Raw genomic sequence first — 25,562 nt, forward strand, 5'->3', positions numbered from 1 at the left:
CAGAGTTGAAACTTTGTTAAGAGGCTCACGTGACCATAGCAAGTTACGACAACAATCTTAAGATTAAAAAAAAGGTACATCGCAGCAGAGAAATTATGGCCCAGTTGAAATCCAATGTAAAATGTAAATGCATGTAAATGCACACTCAATGCTACTTTTATGTACGATTTAGTGATTTTCAGTTGTATGTGTTTAATATTTTTGCTACCTACACATGAGGCAAAAGAGATGTAAATAATTTTGAAAAGAAGAGAAAGGACAGTAAACTGCAACTTTTTATAGGTACTCCATTTCAGTGTGTTCAACATCATCCTAAAATGCGAGATTTTCCCACGCAGACGACAAGGGGGTGTATGTGCTATTTAAGGGCAGAGGCTGTGTGCCCATTCAATAAGCATGTTTTTTGCCAGGTAGTAAATATGTTCCATATCTGTATTTATCACTGCATTTCAGATGGGAACTAGAAAACTGGAGAGACAAATGTAATGAAACTGCTGCTGTAAATTATTCCTTTTAGCATGTACTCAGTTGCTAAATACACATTTCTTCAAAATATTTGAATTCAGATGTCTTTACTGTTCCCTGTAGCATATGGTGTCAAGGAACATAAGTTTAGAAAATGCTGAGAACCAGTCAGGTTGCTGCGTAACAGATTTCTTCATTCTAGTCATCTGTAAACTGGGTTCTGTATTTATGGTGATGATGTGCATTTTGATGCCCTTTAAATTAAATACTGTTATTTTTGTCATGCCTAAAAAAAGAAACGTAGGGACGAAATTCTGTAATGTGTCATTGTCACGATCAGTTTGGTTTCCTTCAGGATCTACAAAGATGCCCAGCAATTGTTACTGAAATTGCCTATCCTTAAAGTTATAAGGAAGCATTTTATTAATATGAAGTGATTAATAGAACATTTTGAAATCTTTGTTTTACGATTTCATTTTTAAAACACAGTTTGCATTCAGACTTTAATGGAAATCATCCAATTTGATGGCTTCAAAGACAAATTTAACAAACAGGATTCAACGTGTTAGATACAAGGTGTTAGATACAAACTGCCCTAATGCCAAAGGCACCCATGCTTTTTATTTTAACTTTGTAATAATAATTCAAAGTCATTGTTAATGTTTGCAAAATACGATTCCATAAAAAAAGAAAACACCATTTTCCCAAAGTCTGCAAAAGCCTATTAGTTTTTCTGATTTCTAACAATTTTCTTGTACTAGTTAATTAAAGAAACATACTTTTTTAAAGTTAATATACTAAGATAACCTATAAATGAAGAGAGAATGAAGCCACAGAAATGGTATGGCCATTTTCATAGTCAACCTGACCGAAGAAAACGGCTTGTTTTTTATTTCAAACATGCAAACGCACACAGGCAAAGATAGAGATAACAAATCAAACCCAGTGAGACAACAAAATGTTTTCAAATATAGAGAAATTGGGCTTCTAGACACTTTGAACTTTAAAACCAGATTCCTACCTGTTCAATTAAATTACATTGATAGAGTTTGTCTATCTCTTATGTGCCAGGCACTGGTAGGTGATGAGGATAGTAAAAGAGCTTACCATCATCTTATTCGGAAAGTCTTTCATGTTTCTTCCATCTCTAGATGAAACTAACCACCTCTGCGCCAAATCTGTGCCTTGTATATACTTTTTTATTGACACACTTATCACAAAAGTCTAATTTTTTTGTTTACACCCCCATCCCTTTCCAGACTGTAAGCTCCTTGAGAGCAGGGTTTGTATCTAATTTATCTGAATCCCCCCCACCCCCACCCCACCACAAGTACCTAGCATGATGGCCGGCACAGAAGAAGCTCAATAAATCATTGTTGGAAAGAACCAGGTTACAATGTGATGAGTGTCACATGCAAACTCGAGATAACCGTGCTATGGGATCAAAGAGGGAAAGAATTTAAAGAGATCGTGGAAAGCTTCAGAGCATAAGAGACATGCAATCTAGGAATTTAAATCTAAGATAAATTTGCCCAGATGAAGTAAAAGGAACAATCTGGGCAGAAAATAATAGGCGAATGGAGGAGAGGTGTGAAAAAAATGCTTTTATTGTGGGAAGAGGTATTCCAAATAGAGTATAGGGTTCATAAAGAAAAGTAAAATGTCCCACTACTATGAGTGAAAATGGTGTATTTGTTTGATTTTTCCTGGACTTTGGTTTATTGCCCTTTGTACCCCACATTCTCATCCCTGGCAATTGGTATCATTCATTCTGTTGCTTTCTACCCCTGCCCCTTTTTGCTCTCCCTCCCTAACTTCCCTCTTAAATGTTGACCTCTTTTATCTTTACTTAGCTGGAGTCATAGCATTTGACATTTTCAAACTAATGTTTATGCCATAACCTCCTTTCTAGTTCAGGCAACCTTGGTTTTGTGCAATTTGGAACTCCACAGAGGAACAGCTGGGAGAAGATAGCTTTGTCAGGCTGCTCTAACACAGAAACGAAAGCTTCCCTTATGTGTCACCTGCCTTCAGCATTGCCCCACTCATCTAGTGTTAGACCACTCGGACACAGGTCCAACATTGTCTTGCTAATTAACAGCGTGGCCCACAAGCAAGACTTCATCCAAGATGGCATTAAAATATGAAGCCTGTGTTTATTCAATGGATACCCTAGATGGAGTATTTATGGCTGAACAGTGATGCACGTGAGGTTCGCACATAGTGACAGGCAAAGACTCCTAAGGGAAGGGAAAAAAAGGAAAAGAAAAAATTAAGAAAATGAGAGGCTTAGCTGCATCTTGAGATTGTCAACTGAACACCACCATTATATTAAACCGTCAAGTTTTTTTCTCACGTAACAAAAGAATGTATTTTATTTCTCTTAATCTAAACATTATACTTGTAGACACACTGTTTATTTGTATAGTACCTAAGCAAAAGTTTTCATAAATGTGTTTAAGTCATCTCAATTTGGGTAATTCTGAAGTCTCAACTTCATCCTCTCTTTGTAAATCTCACTGAAGCATTAGACCTCAAGTAAATATAACTACAAAAAATCCCTGTCATTTGTGTAGCTCAGTTCTTAATGTTTTGATTGTTTTGTTGATGACTAATTCCAGAGAGGCTTAAACTGTTTTAGGCAAAGTTGTATTTCTAAAATCAAACAGCTTTACCACTTATGATTTTTTTTAATTATACCTCAATTTTTAGGAGGTTTGCATCCTTGAATTTCAATCAAAGACTGACACTTTCAGTAGTCCTCAAATATTTTTGTTTTCGCCTCACTGTTTTAAATTGCTGATAAATGTCAACAAATGAATAGAGGTTGCTATACCATTTGATAAATTCTGCTTGAATTTGTATACTGACTAAAAATGGTAAAATATGTTTCAAATTTGCATTGTTGGCATTTACCAACTTCAGAAATATTGTTTTTCCTCTCCTATGCATTACTTTTGATCCTAATAGCTGTTTGTTGAAATCAGCTATATTTGGCTTGGTTGAGGAAGCAGGTTAAATTATTTCTTAGTGAATATTAATGCAGCATCAGAAATAAAAACTGGCATCCATATGGAAAAGTGTGCTCTCAAAGAGTAAATTGAATTCTTAAAATTATGAAATATATTTACTTAGAAGAGTTGGAGTAAATATTCATCTAAGGTTATTATATTTTGACCAAAATAATAGTCTAGTCATTTAGAAACATGCCATTGTTAAGATTTCTCCTTTAACTTAATCTCTCTAGAATTTACAAAACAACTACAAATTCCCTAAGTTACAAAATCTCTAATCATTTAAAAAGCAACATATGCTGTTTCCCCCAGTGGAGACTGGAATGTAATTTGTAATTGTTTCCATACTGGTTTCTTCCTAAACTCCCCTTTGTCATTAGATGATGTTTATTAAAATTATTCGTATCAGGGAGTTCTGTATTCATTACTGAGAAGTAACATTCTTGAACTCGTTTAAAGGAAATGTTTATACATTGTTATAGTATTATCCGATTGATATCAGTACATATTAAATCTAAGTACAAACCATAATATATTCAATGTTATTATACTATAATAATGTAATATTTAATAAAATCAGTATAAGCAGAAGTATAGAGCATTAGTAAAGCCTTACTAGAGCTACTGCTTGGTAATAGTAATATTGCATTTTTTATATCACTTTATAATGTTCAAGGTATTTTTGTGATCTCATTCGATTCTCCCTATATGAAGTAGAGCAATTTTATCCCAACTTTGTAGGAAAGAAAAATTAGGAGTGGCTTATTTAGATCTAACACTTAGCAAACTTTAAACTCCTGATACAAACTTGTTATCTGATCCAATTAGAACAGAACTTTTTTATCACTACATTGGATCATATAGTGAAAATAATCTATTAAACTTTTAATGAATTGCCATTACAATATGCATTATTTGAGTTTAGATCATCTAAAAACAAGGTACGTTCAAGGAAACAATTTATTGACTTGGGCACTTGGTAACAAGCTCTTAGTACAGAAAATGAATGAACCAATAGAAAATTAGTCAAGTGTTTAGTTATGAAACACTGGAATTGAGGTCTGTAATTCACTTTCTCTAACAAAAAGACTTCAAAGGAAAAGTATGGGTTTCTTCATGGATCTTCCTTAAATATTTGAAATGAAGCAAAAAAGGGAGAATATTCTAAATGACTCAAGATGAGCTTTCTTCCCATGTTTGACTATGTGACCAAAATAAGAAAAACATAATTTTGGAGTCATATATGCATTTATAAAGTCTGCTTTTATAAATGAAAAATATTTGTTAGAAAATACCTCAACTTTTGAATAACAATTTAAATACTTACCCTTAAAAGAATTTAACGTATCAAAGATAATATCCCATAAGCAAACTTCAAAAATTATTGGCATTTTAATAAAAATATGTAACTAGATCAACTTTATAAGTACTTTTCATGGACTTGTTAATTCTTGGTATATAACAATTATCAATACCTATGTCAGTAAATGCCAGAAGAAATCCTATATAAATTCTCATTTTTCGACAGTAGTTGAAAATATGTACATATGTATTCAACTTAAATATGTACAGTCTTTTAAATAAGTTATGTTTTTATTTGGTGCATGTATCTAGATGACTTAATTTAAAATTACTGTTACTATTAAATGACTATGACTTTTAAAATACGAATTTCCACGATTTTCTCCCACCTTTGACAGTGTCTGGCCCATCTCTCCTTCCAGTTAGCAATCCTTCTTGAAAAATTCAGTGTCCTCTCCAGCAGCCCAGCTAACACTTCGACTCCACAATTCATCCTCATTCATCAACCAGAGATCAGGAAGGATTTAACAGCACATAAAAAATAAAAATTCAAGGATAAAGGAGATCAGCTCTGGGCAGATAGAGGAAAATAAAACACAGTTTCAAGAAATAAGGATAAGTCGTTATTGTAAATATGATTAAATCCTAGAAGATGAAGGCACGAATGGGATCTGAGTTGACTTTGGAAGCAGGGAACACCTCTTTCATAAGGCAAAATAAACAATCAAGTGGCCTTAGAGGTGAGCACACCTGGTTTGGATGCCAGTTCTACTCCTTTACTTGGCAAAGGTTGTTTTGTTTTGTTTTGTTTTGTTTTTTGTTTTGTTTTTTCCCTGAGCTTCAGCCCTCCCATCCGTAAAGTAGATACAGCCTCAGTCCTTTCATCTGTGTAGGAGAGATGATAGAAAACTCATTCATAGAGGTGGGGCAATAATTAACATTGATATACAACACTACTGATCGTGATATGTATTTACTTTTATCCATTTGTCTTGATAATGATGAGAAAAAAAGATGTTCTTTCATGTTAAATGCTCTTGATTATATCTACTGCCACCCTGTCTAGACCTTTATCCCTCCACTTGTTGTCTCGGTTTCTTATATCTCTAATTCCTCCCTTTTTCCATTCTAAAGTAATAATCACAACAATAACAGTATTTCCGTCACTTGTATCATTCACTTGAATGCTTTTCTACTTGACTTTTCCCATAAAACTTCTCCCAAGAAATGCTGAAGGGACTCCCAATTAAAGATAAAGAACTTAATGTGCTTGAATTTTATCCTCTCATAAAACATCATTAAATTAAGATATCATGCATTTATCTTAATTTCCAACTAGGTCAACTTTTAATTTCTAATTTTTAGAATAACTGTCAGCCATCATCACCCCAAGGGATATATCCTAAAGGTGATTTGGCCAGTTCTTTACTAAGTAATCACTGCTCTGTGTGTGTGTGTGTGTGTGTGTGTGTGTGTGTGCAGAACATACGGTTTCAAAAGTTAGCATTTTCAAGCTTGAAAAGAAGACATTTCTGTATGCATTACTCCATAAACAATCTGTTGGAAAACAATTCTTTTCCTCTGAGCTCAAGTAAATAAAGTATCTTACATTAAGTGTGCTTTTATATATGAAAGATCCTAAGATACAGTCTAAGCAATTGCAAGTGCTGATGAACTTTCAAAAATAGGATCAAAGGTAAAAAGTATAGAAGAAATTGTATTTCTTGCAATAAGATATAATTTACAGGAAGAAACTGTGAGAACAGGCATTTATTCATAGTCTCTAAAGAACACATGAAAAAGAGCACTGCCATAATTCACACCTAGAAAGATAATAATTTATGCAAAATCACTCCCTTTAAAAAGTAGAGATGAAAAGAGACATGACGCCTCAAAACCCTGCCAAGCTAAGGATAAACATAAGAAATAAACCATATGTGTTGTGGGAGGGAAATCCACAAAGAAACTGTTAGGCAAAAATAAGACCAAACTATGACATGATCCAGATGTTCACTAATAAGAAAGTCTCAGCAAAATCTGATGGGCTTCAAGGTCTGGTAGGAAAGAATAAAAGTTCTGAAAAGTGTGAACGCTGATTGGCTTCAATTATTTGGTAATTCTTTTTAAATAATTGCCTTTTGTTTGAAGTATTGTCTTTCAGCCTTAACTATCTTGAAAATTGATAAAAAGCAGCATAAAAAGATGAAATAACAATGCAGGCTTTGAAGTAAAATTATTCCGTTCATAGGAATTTTAAGAGACCATTTGGGCTGGGTCCCCAGGAAAGGCTACTGCATATATTAGACAAGCTGGGAGGAGGAAAAAAGGATAAGAACTGCCTGAAAGTATTTTATACTGTCCACAGATGTAAAGAGCATTGAAGTCAAACTCAATGGGCAGTATATATATTCATGGTAGCACCGAAGAGAACTTTCAGAGAATATTGAACTGGGCTTCCTTTTATACGCTAAGTCTAGATCTGCTCTCTGGGTATCTTGTAGGCTCTGGGTTTCTCAGTGCTTCTCATCAGTCCTGCTGTGCTCTAATATCTTGCACTGAACACAACACAACTCACCTTGTACACAACTTTCATTTATTGGCCGCATGATGACATAGCATATTTAATGTAACATGAAGGGATTGGAAGAATGCTTAAAAATTATAAATTTTAGGAACTTAGGAGCATAAACATCTCAAATGGTGTGAGAGTGTGAAGAAAAAATACTGGCTGAGATAGGCAAGAGAAGAAACTTCTTTGATCTTCAAAGGAAGGAAAAGCATAAAGGAATACAGTGATCGTCTCTTTTATCAACAGTGCAAATGCTTGTGTTCCTGTCTTCTTCCTCTTTTTATCCTTGTGGAGATCCCATCATTGTGGGCTGTTGATATCTACTGGTCCTCTCTGGTTTGGTTAACCATGCGCTAAGTCCATGCTACTCAAAACGTGGCAGAAGTGTAGACCACTGATGGCAGCAGCACCTGGGAGCTTATCACAACTACAGATACCTAAGACCTGTCATAGACCTATGGAATTGGAACTGGCATTTTAGCTCAGTCCCCAAAGGATTTGTGCTTACATTCATGTCTGAACAGCGGTGTTCTAAGTGACTCATTACTGTTGATTTGGATCTCATTTTCTTTAAGGGCACAAAATTAGATCATTCTAATTATATTTCATGGCTAATTTCTCAAGACTTCACTGGCCCACATAGGCTTTCTCCTGTTTGAATCCTAAGAAGGCTTACCTGTCTTCAGGGTCTATTGGCACTAGGGGTGGAGATCAGGCGCTAAGATGTGTGGGTCCTGGAATATTCTACCAAAATTACTTAACCCATTGATGAAGACAGCTATTACATATTTTGGGAATGATTGTGATAGAAAGTTGTGTTTTAAATAACATTTACCCAACAATGATATAGGGTGGATTGGAGATGGGAGAATTTCACTTGAGAGATATTTCTGTTTTGGGGTGTCTGGGTGGCTCAGTCAGATGAGCATCCAACTCTTGGTTTCTGCTCAGGTCAAGATCTCAAGGTTGTGAGATCGAGCTCTGTGCTCAGAGGGAATCTGCTTGGAATTCTCTCTCTCCCTCTGTACCTCCTGCGACTCACTCAGCGTCTGTTTCTCTCTCTAAAATAAATACAACTTTTTTTTTTAAAGAAGATATTTCTGTTATTTAGATTTTTAAAAAGCGATACATCCTGTGTTTGTTTGTTCTTGGATAAAAAAGAATATGGAACACATCAACTGTATAAATAGTTTTATCTAGTTTTTAAATAACACCCTTAAGAGAGGCAAGTGCAATGCAGTGAGAGAGTATACATCATGGATAATACTGCCATCCCATTTCCTTCAAGTTCCTTGGATAATGAAGGTCCAGATGCTCCTGGACTATTCCAGGAGTAGGCTTCCTGAAGTTCGGCAGCAGTTTGAGAGTGACTGCTTGAATTTCTCAACCATTTGTTTCCCAGTAATTTTATAGTATTTCAATTCTATGAAAAGAATATAGCAATTCAAGTAAGTCCTATAAATAGAACAACTCACATTACCAACAGAAAGGCTTTTTTCAATTAAATATGCAGTTTAGCAAAAAACAGTAATCAAATGCTATTTCCTTAGAATATCTTGGTACCATTAAATCCTAATAACGTGTAGAGCCAACACTTAAAAGCACAACCAACATTAACAATGTATTTGTGTGCACATGCCATATATTTCTGAGATTTATTTTTTACTTCGTCCTGGGTGGTCTCCTACTGCTTTTTACACTACAACCAACTGATCCCTAAGTTCAGGGTTATTGAAAAGCATCATAAATAAAATCCATGTGTGCATTGTTTAAGTACCAGATGATATTTACAAAGGTTTCAGCAGCTTTGCCAGTTCACTGCCAGCAAAAATTACCAATGTCTACCATTCGTTGTACAATACAAATGTTTTTATAATGTTAAATTCACCCCAGTAATCTTTTCTGGCAAATTCAAGTATGACTGCAAAGAAATGATATTATTTATGTTGTGCTCACTGTTGCACGTCAAAGCAGCAGATACTATCTGTTTCAAGCAGCACGTGAACTTCTTGTTAGAAGACCCGTTGTCACAGATCCATATATCCTTACCAACCAGAATGTGTGTCCTTAGGAAGAGAAGAAGGCTCTGTGCTATTGTTTCTATGCAAATAGCTGATTGATTAGAAGCAGAATGCAGGCCTATTAAAAATCACTTCAAAAAAAAAACCCCATTTATAACTGAAGTGCTGGATGTTTTCTGTCAATGAGATTTCAGGAAGCAAGGACTTTAAATTAAAGCTCAAGGGAGTTTCCAGCCATGGAGTTTGAAAAGTGCAGTTTTCTCTTAAGCTCTCGGTAAATCATTTTAAAATACTGCTGATTTGCTAATGTGTAACACAGACTCCTAAATTTTTGTTGGGGAAAAAGGATAAATTGGGAGCACTGGGAATGGGAGTCTGGGGGCAATCTGAGGTACAAGAATGTTTCCAAAGCAGATATAATACACTAATTGAGAAGTTGGAAGAACGGAGTAAAGTCATTACCACAGAGGTGCTAGTTTGCTGTCCCTGAGTCATGAAATAATTAATTTTGTACCATTGAGTATCAGCTTCTTGATAGGACTTAATAACAAGTTATGTTTTTATATTTTTTAACATAAAAGGGCAACCCTTGGGTAAAACCTCATATAGGATTAACAGCTATGTCATTAGCCAAAACCCATTGATGAAGAATTTAAAAACCTAAATCTCTATTGATAGCAATCTACTCCAGTCTCAGATCTTCATTGACAAATGTGTTGTCTCCAGATATATTTGTGACACTTTCTTTGAGGACCAGTGAGCCTGTGGGAGCAGTTTTGTTGACCAGGTACAGTGGAGAATCCATATTCCTTTCCTGGTCAATTCTTGTGCTGACCCCCAGAGTAGTGGCCAGTGGCTTATGAGTTATAATTTTATGTAAAGTGGCCAAAGTATTAATTAGTCAGAAGTGTTGGGAAATTGTTCATCATGGCAGAAGAATGACACTTACCAGTGGGATCTTCATCCTTTCCACTCGGGCTGAAGAGAGGACCACACAGGACAAGGGCAGAGGACAGAGGCAGGAGGACTCTGGCCACTTTCAGAGAGGAAGGCTATCCCCCCAGGGCAAAGCAGAAGAGCTGCGAATGGTTGAGAGATCAAAGGAGAGGTTCCAGAAAGTGGAAATAGGGAGAGAAATGAGAAAGAAGGTGGAAGGGTAAATTCCTTCCCTTAGGAAATCTGAATTTTCAAAGGGAGATTTGCTGTGATGCTAGAAGGAAGATGATTTTTGTTTGGATTAATCTGAAAAAGGACATGATGAAGGGACTGGTTCAGGAAGTTGCTTACTTAGCTGGAAATGCAGATTCTCAAACCTTGGGTGGTTTTATCTGTGTTCTTAAAGAGCTGTGTGCATGTGCTTGTGTTTGTGTATGTGATTGTGTGTATGTGTGTGTGTCTTTTAATTGATGCAAGCATAATAGCCCTCTCTCCATTTATTCAAATTTTAAGGCAGCTGATATGTAGAAACCTTATTTTCAAAGCTAAAATTGCTTGTTGAGATTCTGCATTCTTTATGCCTCAAGCATCTGTCCACCTTCTTCATTTTTGCACTCCACACGTCATTAGCCAGTGGAATGGATTACAGCGTTTCTTCCACTAGGAATGTACAGTTCCGTGGAAAGAAACCCGATAACCCTACCTTTATCACCAGCAGGCAACTCATTTGGAGAAATGAAATGCAGTATGGCATCTCATGGCTGTAGGTTCCTTCTGTAAAGCCTTGCCCTTCGCATTTTGTCTAGAGACCCTGTTGCCACCCACCTTTGGTTCCCGCTGCTCTTCTGCATCCAGCCCTACTCCAAGCGTCTATGACTATGCATCTGCAGTCATCCCAAGCCGACTGTGACACTGTTACCTGGACTTTTTTGAGTCCATCTCTGCTCATATTCCTATATCCAACACCAGACATGTGCTCTAGGAACCCACAACCGTCCCTGGTGCCACTATTGGTACCCTTCCAATTCCTCTACTACCCCAGCCTTGCTATGCCTGACTTAGTTCCTGCTATGTTCCATGCAATTGAACAATAGAAGCACTAAGTCTACACAGATTTTTTAGATTTCCTTAATAATCCCTTTTAAGAGTTATTTTAAACCCTGACAGACTTCAGGCAAGACGAAGATTTGGGTCAAAGGCTTTGTTCTGTCTCATGTGAGAGTATTCAAATGCATTATTCTCATTTACTTCTCAGAGTGCATTTTTTAAAGGAGAAGATGAAAATTAAGCCTACAAGTCTTTCTTCGTACTCATCCCATGGATTCTGGAGGAAAGAAGGTAAACCAAGTAAGTCCCTAGCGTCTGCTACAATATTTTAAGACTGTTGCAAAAAGATAGTAAAATGTGACTCTAACAACTTCCCAGGTTGTGCATATTAACATAAAGAAAATAATTGCTAAAAGTGAGAGAATTTAAGAAATCTAAGTGATAATATCAAATATTAAAAGAGAAGTATCTGGGAGGCTGTAAGGGTCTGCCCCAATTTGTATCATCCAGATTACTGACTCTTTTGCCTGCCTACGAAGTTCACTTTACTTTCGCTCTCTCCTTGAGAAAGCTTTTCATCTCTATTTATAATTGTGGATACTCAGGCTGTTGTACTATGGTTGTAATCTGAGCCCACGTAAAAAAGAAAACATCCCATCTCCTCTAATACGTTCATACCATCAGCATACTCCATGCTAACTTGAGTTTTACCAGCCAGAAACAAATGCATGTAACAATCATCTATCATAAGCTTAGAATTTGTAAAAGTTAATAATGAAATATATGTTATGGAAAAATTGACCCTCAGCTCAAGAAGACCAGCAGAGATTGATACGTCTCATTGATTCACTCAAAAATTATTTATTATTTATCATTATCAGAATTATTTGTTCTAGACACAGGAGGTATAAATCTGACTTCTAGGAGATTACAAACTTCCGGATGAGATAGGAGTCGATACCGAAACATGTAATAGAAAGTGATGAATGTATTTAGAGAACAAGAGGTGTTCATGCTATAGCAATTGATAGATCACATTGTCTAAAAAGAAACTCAGAAGTAATTCTTGAACAGCTCCCTTCTTTCAGGGAGGTTCAGTATTTTTAGCCCCATTACACAGAAAAATGGTCAAGTAGCAGAAAGCACTGATGCTAGAGTTCATGTCTCATTATAGAGTGCTTGTCATGCTAATTATCACTGTCTCTATGATGTATAAAGTTAACATAAATATTTCTCCATGGTAATTGAAATATTTATACAAATTTACTCATATAAAACATTTTGTGTAAATATTTTTGAAATTTCAGGAATAAATATTTCAGCTTGGTAACTTTCTGCTTTTTAGTTTGTCTGCTAGTAGCTTCTATGACTTCATACTTATTAATCCCTCCTTAATAATTGTTGTGTTTTTTATGTAGAAAGATCCTAAGAGTTTATATTACTCATTTCCTTCACATAACTGATGCTGTGCACAATTTACATTTAACTACATGTGTTCAGCTTTTAAAAATTTATTTCAGGAAGAGTTCAATCTTGAGAATGGGTTTGTACTGGTGGAAAGCATCAACAGGCTGTCTGTCAACTTTGCAAGTAAAGACCTCTCGTGATATGAGTATCCAGGGATTTTACAAAGGCTATTTTCACATCATAAAATGTCTCAGTCTGAATTTCGAGGCAAGTTTTGTTTTTGACATTTTATTTTTCAATTCAAAGACATCTCAATGTGTCATTATCTTGAAGAATGTAACATTACATGAATCCAGATGAGTAAGAAAAACTCAATGATTTTAGCCGACCTGCACCTGCCATCTTCCCTGGAGACCCACTCCTGTGTGATTTCTTTACATGAAGGAAAAGCTTTTTACAGATCATCCTGCCATAATTTCCAACTGTTATGGAGTTGCGAAACCCTTTCATTATTTGATTTTTGTCCTCCACCTCTAGCATTTTGGAAAAATTTGAAGGAATTTTAATTTAATGTCATACTTAAAAAAACACAAAAAAACCTGTGATGAAATTTGATAATGAGCATGAAAAGGAGATTGTAATCATTAGCTCTTCTTTGTAGATTGGGCCTGCATTCCTGACCATATTTTTTTCTTTCCCTTTCTTTCTTTCTTTCTTTCTTTCTTTCTTTCTTTCTTTCTTTCTCTCATTCATTTATTCAGTCAGTCAGTCAGTAAGTCGGTAAATGTTTGATGAGCATTACTCATCAAACCAAGCCTGCTCCTAGGTGCTGAATATTTAGTGGATTAAAAAAAAAAAAAAAAGACAAAATTCCTACAGTAAAGGCTCTTCCATCCCAGTGTGTGAAACAATAAAACATTAAAAAAGTAGATAACTAGTATCTAGTTACCCACAGTTTTCTTTAGCACCAAGCCGTGTTTTGTACATAGTACATGTTAAATAACTATTTGCTGAATGAAAGATGTAGCTTGGCTTTGCTATTTACTAGCAAACTATTTATCATCTTTGCCAAATGGAAATGACAATAGGTATCTCCTGGGTTTCTGTAAAGATTTACAAATATAATGTATTTAATATGTAAGTCACAGTGCCTTGTATATAGTAAATGGTGGAGAGTGTTCATTTACACCGACACAAAATTATTCATAATGCATTGTAAGTGTTCTGGAAATGGAAGGCAAGGAGTTAGTGATGTTCTCGTAGGTGATAGATACAGTTCAGTGGGATGGGTGGACCTAAATGCGTCATGAAGAAGGAAATAAAGACATGCTATTCCTTCTTCACCTTCAAGGATGGTACCCGATAATTTAGAACTGAAAACAAAAGACATATAAAGGAGTAAAAGAGATTTCCTCCAATGATTCAAATCAGCCTGACAAGTGATGGTGATAGCTTTGTAAAATAGAAACTAGGTCAGTATTGGTGCGAAGGCCCTAACGGGTAAGCAGGCAACTCCACAGCTGGAAATTAGTCTCTTCCACGTGGCTTTAATATACACACTGAAGTGGTGAAAGTACAGGGAATGGCAGATGTACCCCGTGAGAGAAGGAAAGGCATTACAAATACTACAGCTGGTAGCTAGGTTATTTGAGAGTTCCACTATTTGCACTATCTCCTCTCCCTTTTATTAATATTAAGTTTCAATTATAATACACACCTTGGTTCATTAATTCATCAACTTCTGAGAACCTCTGATGAGTGTATACTTTAAAGTAGAATATCACACAGACATCCTTTAATATGGGACAAACTCCTCCATATGTTATCATCATATAAATTCTCAGCTCACTGACCCTTCACATCCTTCCATTTAAATTGATTCCTGTTGTCCAACCCTGTAAGAGCTTTCACTTGCAAATTTTGCTCCATGACCGCAGAATCAAGTGGAAACCATTTAATGGAGAACTGGCCCCATTCCGTTGGAATCTCAACATCTGTCCCTCTCCAAATTAAAAACCTCCAGGGGGAGAAAATGACGCATTGTAAATCTGTGATAGCTTCAATCAGTGTCCGTTGGTAGAATTTAACTAATGCTATTTGAGGTTGTAATTACATGAATAGAGTCAAAGTGTTTGACATGTGCAGATTCCATGCACGAACTTAGTTCATTTGCTCAATTCACCGATTTTATTAAAAGATGGTAAGTGTCATAAATCACAAAATTATAACCCTTCACTGTTGGAGAGCCAAAATAAACAAGTGAATAAGTATACTTGCAAATACTGAATAATTAAACCCACACCCAAAGAGAATTTCCTTCGCCTCTAAGGTCTTACTTGTTGGAAACCATACTATGAGAAAGTATGCTTTTCTTTCTAAACTTCCTTATGAGCTATGGAGAATAAAACCTGATTGGGTAGGGGAAAGGAAGTAATATGAAATCCAGTGAATAAATGGGATAGCTTAATGTGGAGAAATGTGGACAATCTATTTATTCAGGAACATTTTCTTAACAGCAGCTCTTTTCCACTACTATCTCTTAACTCTGAAATCCCAGTGCAGTTTGGATATTATATTTTCTTATTTGGATTGATTTCCCAAATTCTTTGTTAATTGAGAAAGCTGATATTATATGAATTCTCCAAATGACTGTGGTTTCAAACGAGAGGTACATTTACAAGAGAACTTTAATTCCTCTACTTTTGAAATGGGAAGACTATTAATCTTAATTACATATCATTGTAGCACCTAATATTTTAAAAATAAAATCAAACTTAAAAAAAAAGACTTTCCCATTAGGATACAACAAAATTATGTTTTAAATATGGTGATTTTTTTTCCTCCAAAGTATTTAAAGCTTGTTTCATTTAAAAGATATTGGGCTCCTTATTCATCGCTAACTCACTCGACTCTGAGAGTTAGCCAGTTTTACATCTTCAGTTACCTATATAATAAAAAAAAGTCTACTCTGAAAAACTGGGGCAAAAGCTAGATCTGGAATTAAACTATCTGGGTAAATATTTCAATTCACAATTTCTCAACCACCTCTCAATTTTTATCAGTACTTTATAATTAATTAAATAGTTACTATTACCTTGATCACATTTATAACACATTAAATGCAAGAGTGAGATAACAGGAAAACAGAGGAATATCAATATACTTATGCAAAAATATGCAGAAAGTCTCAAAAGTATTGTGGAATATGAAATACAATTTTTAGAAAGATATGTGAAATTTCATAAAAAACATATCAACTTACAAGGAAGTTATATAGAAAGATTTCCATTTTTCTGAAAGTTACCAGCTAGTTAATATCCCAAATTCCCTAATAGATAAAAAAGGCAACTGCAGCTTAATACTTTCATCTAATTAAATTGTAACCATCTTTTCATATGTATTTTTCTTCTAGAAAAATAGGAGCATGGAAAGTCTATGCCACATATGAGAAAACACAAACATGATTCTCTTATAAGATCTGGCTGAGGAAAACCCATTTTAGTACTATATAGTTGGGATTCTTTGTTCAAACTATTTTGGGCCAAGTGTATATGAAGAATAGCAGTAACAAGATGATTTCTAAAATCAAATATTGTGACCCCAGGTAGAACACAATATAATAAAGTTGTTGAGGAAGTGCACCTGCCACATAGATTACTCTCCAGCAAAACAATGGCAACAAGTAGGTCGGTCTGACACTGGCCTCAAATACAGTGACAGATTTTAAGCAAAGATTTCACACAGCTCACAAGATAAAGAGGCAAAGTCAATGTCAGATTATATAAAGAATGAAAAACCATGACAATAGGAAGCCAAGTGACTCAAACTATGAAGCCTTAACCAAAGCAGCACTATCCTCCCAGTAGTTAAGAGAGGCCCTGATCTCCAGCAAAGAACACCGAGGAAACTGACAATGAACACAAACCAAAAAAGAAATGGCAAATATAAAATCTTGATCCTTCACAGGCATAGGCCATATTGTTTATTTTATCTTTGTTTATCCTCAGAAAAACTTCCCAAATATGCTTCTATTCTAGCACTCATTATATTATATATCCCTAGAGAGAGAGATATATACTCTATATTTTTATCTGACTGGCATCTTAACCAGATGGTGAGCTTTTTGAGAGAAAAAGAATCATGTCCTATATTTACATTTGTATCTGTAGCTTCTAGCTTAGTTCTAGACACAAAGTAGTAAATACTCAATAGATGTTTAATTAATTTGAAGTTAAAGTACTCCTAGAAACATGTTAAATTTTCTTAACAAGTATATTATAAATTAATAGTGCCATCTTCGAGTATGAAGAGAAGTGTGTGTGTATGTATGTGTTTGTGTGTGTGTGTGTATATATATATATATATACACACATATATATATATATACCATAGTATCAAGTGTATGTAACTTGATATTATACTATACTATTGGACAAAAAGGCATATTGAGCACATACTATATTTTTCTTCCCTCACATTATACCCTAGAACTGCAAGAAAGTATATATATCTTTTTAAAGTTTCATAAATGTAGAGCTTGCTCAGAAATGGAAAGCAAAGTTCCAGAAGATCAAAACTGAGTTATTTCTGATAGACTGAAAGGAGGCAAACTTTGATCAAGTAGAAAAATGTCATCAGCTCAACAAACTTGTGGAGGAGTAGGGTTTTCAAAGTATGGTAGGAGTAAAGCCACAGAAATCCCCTGGCCGGTTCCTGGAGTGGGAGGGAGCTAGAGTAACCATAGTAGGATTAACTGAGGTACCACAAAGGGAATGGTCTCTCTGCCAGCCCAAGCCCATTTCCCGATCCTCCACCCCATCCCACGGGACACATCCCTCTCCACGCAGACAAGTTACAGTATGAGTATTTGTCACAAGGTAGACTTGCAGGGTTGGAGACAAAAGAGGGCAAGTATTGGAAAGCCCAGAATAAAAGAGCAGAAACATCTCTTTCTAAGGTGAATCTCGCCCCTCTGCCAGAACCCCCGAAAACTGTGAGTAGTAAAAGGACCAGTTGTAGTTTGAGCACTCTACCCTCAGATAGACTGCAGAAGCTGAAAGAGCCGAACATCTGGAAGGAAAGCTGAACTCCAGATAAGAACCGTTTGATAGACCACAGGACACCTTAGGAGAGTCACCCCCATGAAAGAAAAACAACAATCAGAGAAAACCAATCAAATAGAGCAGTGATTCTCAACCATGGCTGCATTGGAATCTCTTCAAAGAATGTTGAGTGTCAGATATTATCATGTATTTGGTCCAGCGCGCTACCTGGGGATCGGGAATTTTAGAAGTTCCCGCGTGATATTAATGTGCAGCCCAGTATGAAATCTTCTGCGGTAGGGTATCTAAACAGGAATTTAAAGCACCTCTAGGCTCTCATACAGTGAAAGGAAAGATCGCATCTTCAGTGCCGACTTCGATATTCAAAGGGTTTTTTTAGACTTTGTGATGTTATCTGTATCTTCTGCCAGTGTTCCTCTATTACCACTGACTTTTATTGGGAGAGAGATAGGTTTGAATCAAGAGAGGCTGTGTTGAGTTAGAGTATCTGCAGGGATAATCCTAACAATTAACCAAACAAAGACCACATAAACTAGAATTCCCTTCTTGTATTCAACAAGGTCCAATGTTGGGTCCTTACACACTTGGAAATGTGATCTGCCACATTTCAAGGACCGATGTACTCAGGAATACTGACTCCAGACTGCAAAATACAATATGGAAAGCAGATGGAGAGCTTATTAATTTACAATCAGAAACTGTGAATGAGAGAGAAAAGCATGCAGAAGGAGATTTCTGTTTTGCATGGAAGCAGAACAAGAGGCGTTAGTCATCGGCCTCAAATAGTACATGTTGGAGGGCCTGAGTTATGATGACTGAAGCATCATTCCTTCATTCATTTATTAAAAATGTACTAAATCCCTATTATGTGTCAGTATACGCAGATACATATATAGACAATGATTCTTGTCTCAGGAGCTGACATTCTAGTGGTGGGTGGAATGAAGAAGACAATAAAGAAATCAATACACAATCAAGAAAAATGTCAAGTAGTGAGTAGAGTGGGTTTAATGGTGTCCCTCCAAATTCATGTCTACCCAGAACCTCAGAATGAGAACTTGTTTGGATAGGACTTTTACAGAGGTCATAGTGATTGGGGTGGCCCTAAATCAGATGACTTCCATCCCTGTAAGAAGAGGAGATACAGAGAGACACAAAGTCAAGTCCCAGTGAAGACAGAGAGAGGTCAAGGTTGAATGATGCTTCCACAAGACAAAAATTCAAGGAGCCTCGAGACCTTAGAAGAGGAACGGAAAGCAGCTCCTCCCAGAATCTTTGTAGAAAATATAGCTCCTCTGGCAGCTTCACTTCTGGACTCCGGAACAGAGTATCTAGTTTGCAATAATTTGTTATGGGTGGCCCTCGGAAATTAATAGAGCAGTGATCCATTGTAGATAAAGAATTTAAAAAAGAGTGTAAGGATAGAAGGTCAGTGATGACATTGATTCTGGGAACTGAGTGAAAAAAAAAGAGCTAACTACAAAACGAACAACAAATGAGCACTTAAGAATGCTCGGGATAGAAGATGCAGTGGCAGCAAAGACACTAAGGCTGTAACAAGCATGCGTATTCCAAGAAACAAAATTAGGCCAGTGCACCTGGAGTTCGATGGGCTGAGGGTAGAAGGGAAGGAGATCTTCAAATTGCATGTTGATTAAGGAGACTGATAAGGAGATTAAGGAGAACTTCAAAATGCATGTAACATAAGGATTTATATGGATTTTAATTTTAAATGCAATTTGAAAATGTGGAACGATCTTAAAAGAAGCAGGATATGGACTCAATCTGATTGAGGATTTTAAAAGACCTATCTGGTTATTCTGGTGGTTTGGTTAGACCTTCAACAACTAGCATGTGGTCCTAGAGAAGGTAACATGGGGTAGACAGGCCATGTCATCCCTAGGTCTAACTCAGACCAGTCATGGTAGCGTGTGTTAGTACCACTGACGTGGCAGTGGAGAAACTGCAGGATGCAAATGGAGGAAAATATCAACACTAAATAATTGTCCTGAGGAGCAGCCCTCCTGTGCATTTGCTTTTTATTCACTCTCATTGCCAGCTACTGATTTTCTAAACCGAGAGAGAAGGGCTAAGACCCATAGCTTATTGGTTGATGTTATTGTCATTTTCTCAAGCAGAGAATAACTTAGGGAAGTGCTGTTTATTTCCTATAGTATTTCTCACAGAAGCACGTAGCTAAATAGCAGTTGCATTTCTTACTAACTATACCTAAGAATTTGAAATTTCTTAAAAAATGACAAAAAATGCTAGCTTGAAGTGATGGTTACTGGCTATCGAGTCCAAAGGGCAAGTTATCTTGTATTACATAAATGAACAAATAAATTATCTGTATATACCCCCCACATATAAAATGTATGTATATGTATATATGTATGTGTGTGTATATACCCTGCATGCTAGTGATCTTGATGTTTATAATAATTCTGAAAATCTCCAATGTATAGCTTCAGTATTTATAAATCACGAAAAGGAAAAGGAATAGGAGGTAAGTACTTTGTTCTACTAATAAGAAGCAGTGATAGAGATTTAGGATAATATACTGTGGCCAAGGGAGTTTGCTAGCACATAAAGTTGAGAATAACAGCTAGTGAATGCATGGTTCTTTGGTCACCAACTTTTCAGGGGGAAAAAAAATCTGGAGAACTTATGCTCACCTGGGGAACTTGCTCTCATCAGCTAATTTTGAGAACAGGAAAAAGGAAATTGCGTCCCAGGCAGCTTGACATGAGACAATGGGGCAGTCTCCTTATTGCTTAAACATACAGCGTTGTGTGAAGCCATTCTGCACTTGGCTTCTCACAAAAAGCAAGATCAGTCCCAAAGACTAGTGAAGATATTGCAAAAGGAGGATTTATTGAGCTTCATTACATCTTGAAAGGATTAGTTGCACCTGCGCATAAAGAATCTCAATCGGTTCAGATAAACAGGGTGAAGGCGCCTTCTTTATTATATTTCTTTCACGGAGAGATACGTGACGGATACTCCCGACAGCGTCAAAGCCTCCATATTTGCTGCCGAGGAGCAAGGGCGCCATCTTCTGGTAAAAGAAAACATACAAAAGGCTTTCCTTGTGAGGAAAGTTCTCAAAGAATATTCAGTTATTTGAAGCTGAATTACAGGATTGTTTAAAATATCATTTCTTCCTCAGGATTTTACTCCAATTTCAATTGCATGAAATGAAGTAAAAATGCACTCTAAAAAGTAAATTGGGAATAATGGGGAAAAGGACAAAGAGATGTCTTTTGACAGAGAAGATTAACAGAGAAGTTCTGATTTCACAGTTAACCAAGGCTTTCTTTTTTTTTCTTCTTTTCCTAACTAGTTATTTATATTTTCTTGTAAATGACTTCAGGTAAGTTAGCTATTAAATAATCTGGAAATTCTTGATAAGTAAAACATAATGTTCTCTACTCAAAGACATTAATATCAATATTTTGAATTAGAGAAAGCTTTATTAATGTTGGTTTATTAATGTTGGATTATTTCAGTACCTTTTTGTTCCACTTAAGAAATCACTCACTTATGCAAAGGAACTTTGTACTTTTCTTTCAATTTCTGACCTATAATTTTAACAATGTTCTCTAAACATTGATGTGTTATTATTATTTTTTAATCACCACATTGAAACAGTTCTGCCTGCTTGGCCTACAAAATGCACTTTGTTCCTGGCTGCACTTACCAATTCCAGAGCCCCCATTGGATCAGAAGTTCACATAAATTCTCCCTCAAACTAAGCTGAGATGGACACAGTCAAGCACTGCCCAGATCTCCCTTCACAGAAGGACTTGTCCCATATTTGACCTTCCACCTTTTTCGGAATTCCTCAGCTGCACGTACTGACTTTCCCCTCACAGTGGCCCCTGCTCAATGACTGGTGGATAGAGGAATATAAAGGCTAGCCATTTCAGCCTAACTTTGGACTACTCCAATGGACCATTTTAGCTCCAGAGCACGGGTAGGACTGACCTCTGCCATCCTATGAAGGGTATGAATTCAGTCTTTGCCCAGTCCTACTTCCTGACCCTCCCTTCCACAGGTGTTAACCCCAGTGCTTTCCCTAGTGAACAGCTTGCAGGGAAACTCCATCTCAGAGTCAGCTTCCAGGAGAATCCAAACAGCAGCTCCAGCTGTAGGACACCTTCGTTGTGACCACTTACTTTGTTTTGTCCTCTTCCGTGGAAAAAGACTTTTATTTTTTTAACTTAACTAAACATTATCTTTCTTTTATCAAATCTTTTCAAATACACATTTAGATGACTAAAATACAGTAAGAGGCATTGTTTGGGGCCACAATCTTTATTTTATATCATTGGAATATTTTACATAACCCTATATATGTATGTATGTGAGTGTATTGATATATTGGTATATGATTGAAATTAGAAAGCCTAAGCAGTTTGTTGGATCAATGTTTTTAATTCTAGCTAGTTTAACTATAGAATCTCGATGCTTAAAATATGTGCTGCAGAGAATTTTTTCCTGATAATTTGAGATAATTTATTGATCTGAAATATTTTATCTTTGCAAGTTAATGAAATATACTCCGTACCTCTGGTTTAAAAAAAAAAAGAGAGAGAGAGAGAGAGAGAGAGAGAGAGACGGCTAAGATTTTAAGATTGAAGGAAAATGCCCTCTAGTGGTAAATATTAATAAAATAAGTGTTATTTTTGAAGCATTACTCAGTAGGTTGTTTTACAAATAGTTATTAAGTGTCTACTGGGCACTGGGTGCTATGCTAGGCTCCAAATACAATTAGAATAAAATAGAGTACAAAACTGCTTCCAATGTGCATTTTGGTGGGAGAGACAATTTTAAAAAGAAAATAATTAAAATAATAGCGTATATTTAATGAAAAAGATGAGGGGAACTAACAGGATTCTGAGAATGAGAACAGCAAGAGGGGAACTTGCTTGTTGTCAGATACTCCTCAGGAAGCTTCAATCTCCTCATTTGTATTTTGTGGACTAAGGATGGTTGTTTTGTTTTGTTCTGTTTTGTTTTGCTGTTGCTTTATTTTAAACATTTGAGGTATGTGAATGTATGAAATTGGAGTCTTAAATCTGACAGAGGATTCAGAGCTAAATCAATTGTCTAGAGACATTCTGGAATGCAATTCACATATACAACATCTAAAATTTTAAAATTTTATATAACGATTTTGCATATTTTGCTAAATAACAGAGAGATCTCGTTATATTACCAGTGGGAGGGATTCACAGACATGTAATAATTCAGAACAGTCCTCCCACTCTAATAAGAACATAATCTCATAGGTATAAAGAAACAATAACTTGTGGAAATCCCCGTAACCCTATCAATCAGATGAGCATTGGGCAAAAGAAAAACAAAGTTCAAGATCCTACAAGATCCCATTGCCTTCATCATTGATGTTCCTTGGCTTCTTTCAGATTTTGTTGCTCACAAATTATTTCCTGACTACTTCAATCTCCCCAGCCCATTTGCACAGTTCAGGCCTTCTTGTAAGTAGCTCCTGGCAGGGTGATGAGAGTTGTCATAAGAAATAACTCTTGAATCTCAGTGACATTCTACTATGAATGTGTGTTTGTTTACTTTTGTTCATATAAAGTCCTGTCTGGTGTTGCCGATCAAGACAGAGGTGAGAGTGTATTTCCATGCAAGTCCTACGAGGGTGCAGGTTATGGAAGGTGTATCACCTTCAACTAATACCTTCTAAGATCAGCTTGGGAGTCAAAACATCACCTAGTGGATGGGAAATATGAATGGAGATCACAGAATTGACAGGCTGCCTTTAGGGTTATCTGTATCATCCCCACTGCCGTTCTGTGGTCAGAAACCATCCATATGCCACAGCTTACTGCAATGGAGTCTGTGTGGTTCTGTATTATCTCCAGGTAAGAGAGAAATAGGACTGGTGGATAGCTATACATCATTGTCCTAACATTCAAGATCAGCCATTAGTTTATTTATTATTGAGCAGAAACAAAATAGCTTCCAGTCTCATTTTCCTGAAACATGAAAATGGGTTTGACAAAATCTTTACAGCAATGTCTTTTTTTTTCTTCAAAACTTTTTATTGGAGTCTAGGTGACACACAATGTTACATTGGCTCCAGGTGTACAACGTGGTGGTTCAGCTCCTGTGTACATTATGCCACGCTCACTGCAAGTGTAGATACTGTCACCGCACAATGCTATTACAATGTCATTGACTGTGTTCCCTATGCTATGCCTTTTAGTCCCATGATTTATTCATACCATAACTAGAAGTGTGCATCTTCTACTCCCATTCAACCATTTTGCCATCCCTTTATCCTCCACCCCTCTGGCAACCATCAGTTTCTCTGTATTTACAGATCTGATTTTGCTTTTTGCTTTTTTGTTTATTTATTTGTTTTGTTTTTTTAGATTCCATGTATGAGTGAAATCATATGGCATTTGTCTTTCTCAGTCGGACTTATTTCACTTAGCATAATACCCTCTAGGTGCATCCATGTTGTCACAGATGACACAGCTCATCCTTTTTCATGGCTGCATAATATTCCTCGTGTGTGTGTGTGTGTGTGTGTGTGTGTGTGTGTGTGTGTGTGTACACATACTGTATCTTCCATTCATCTATCAGTGGGCACTTAGGTTGCTTCCATATCTTGGCTATTGTAAATACTGCTGCAGTGAACGTAAGGGCACATACATCTTTTCAAAATAGTGTTCATTTTGTGGGAAGGGGAGTAAATATCCAAAAGTGTAATTACTGGATCATATGGTATTTCTATTTTTAACTTTGTGAGGAACCTCCATATTGTTTTCCATAGTGTCTGTACCGATTTACATTCTCACCAACAGTGCACGTGGTTCCTTTTTTTAATATCCTCATCAATACTTACTTCTTGTCTTTTTTATTTTAGCCATTCTGACAGGTATAATGTGATATCTCATTGTGGGTTTGGTTTATTCAGCAGAGTCTTAAGGTTCATAAAAATAATTTATGTAAAGAGGACTAACCCAGGGTGAGGCCTCCAGTGGATGCCAAAATGTTGGGTTTTTTTAATAATATATTTATTCCCAGAGTGTCATAAACCCTGAAAACCTTCCTAAATAACTACATAACTAATCCTAGGGAGTCTTATCTGATAAGGTCAACGTGCCATCTCTCTATTTACCACATTTCTGTTTTTAGTAGGAGTTTTACACTCCTGGCTTCATGCATGGTACTGACTCTGAATTTGGGAATTCCACAAGTGAGGCCAAGCCAAATGGGATAATATTTTAAAAACCACTGCATCTAAATAGGTGTATGCCTTTCTCAAGAAGAAGGAAATATGTAGAGACATGATCAGTTATGTTATAGTATTGGAATTGAAAGTGGATAGTCCTGGGTCCTCACTAGCGCTTACTGCTCGGCAATGAGGATAGTATACTGGGCAGTTGAAGCTGTAGACTGACACGCCTTATAATCTAAACTAAGCTCTAGACTTTGTTGTGTCTCCTCTCTAAGTAAAAGGGTTTTCAGTGTTGTCAAAGTGTTCAGGATATTGATCTGTACACTGTATAGTGTTAATCACCCACGGAGTCAGCATTCCTCCTTCTGTTCATTTGATCCAAAGTTCAAATGTGATGTCACTGGTCTGTTTACAAATGTTTCCTACAACTTTCTCCATAACCTAGCATGCAATGATATGATTCTATGCTATCTCCCTCACTTTTATTTCTGGTTACTCCATCCTATTCAGCCTGCTGTG

Source organism: Ursus maritimus, unplaced genomic scaffold, assembly GCF_017311325.1.
Source record: "Ursus maritimus isolate PB19 unplaced genomic scaffold, ASM1731132v1 scaffold_3, whole genome shotgun sequence".
In the NCBI taxonomy this organism is placed as follows: domain Eukaryota; kingdom Metazoa; phylum Chordata; class Mammalia; order Carnivora; family Ursidae; genus Ursus; species Ursus maritimus.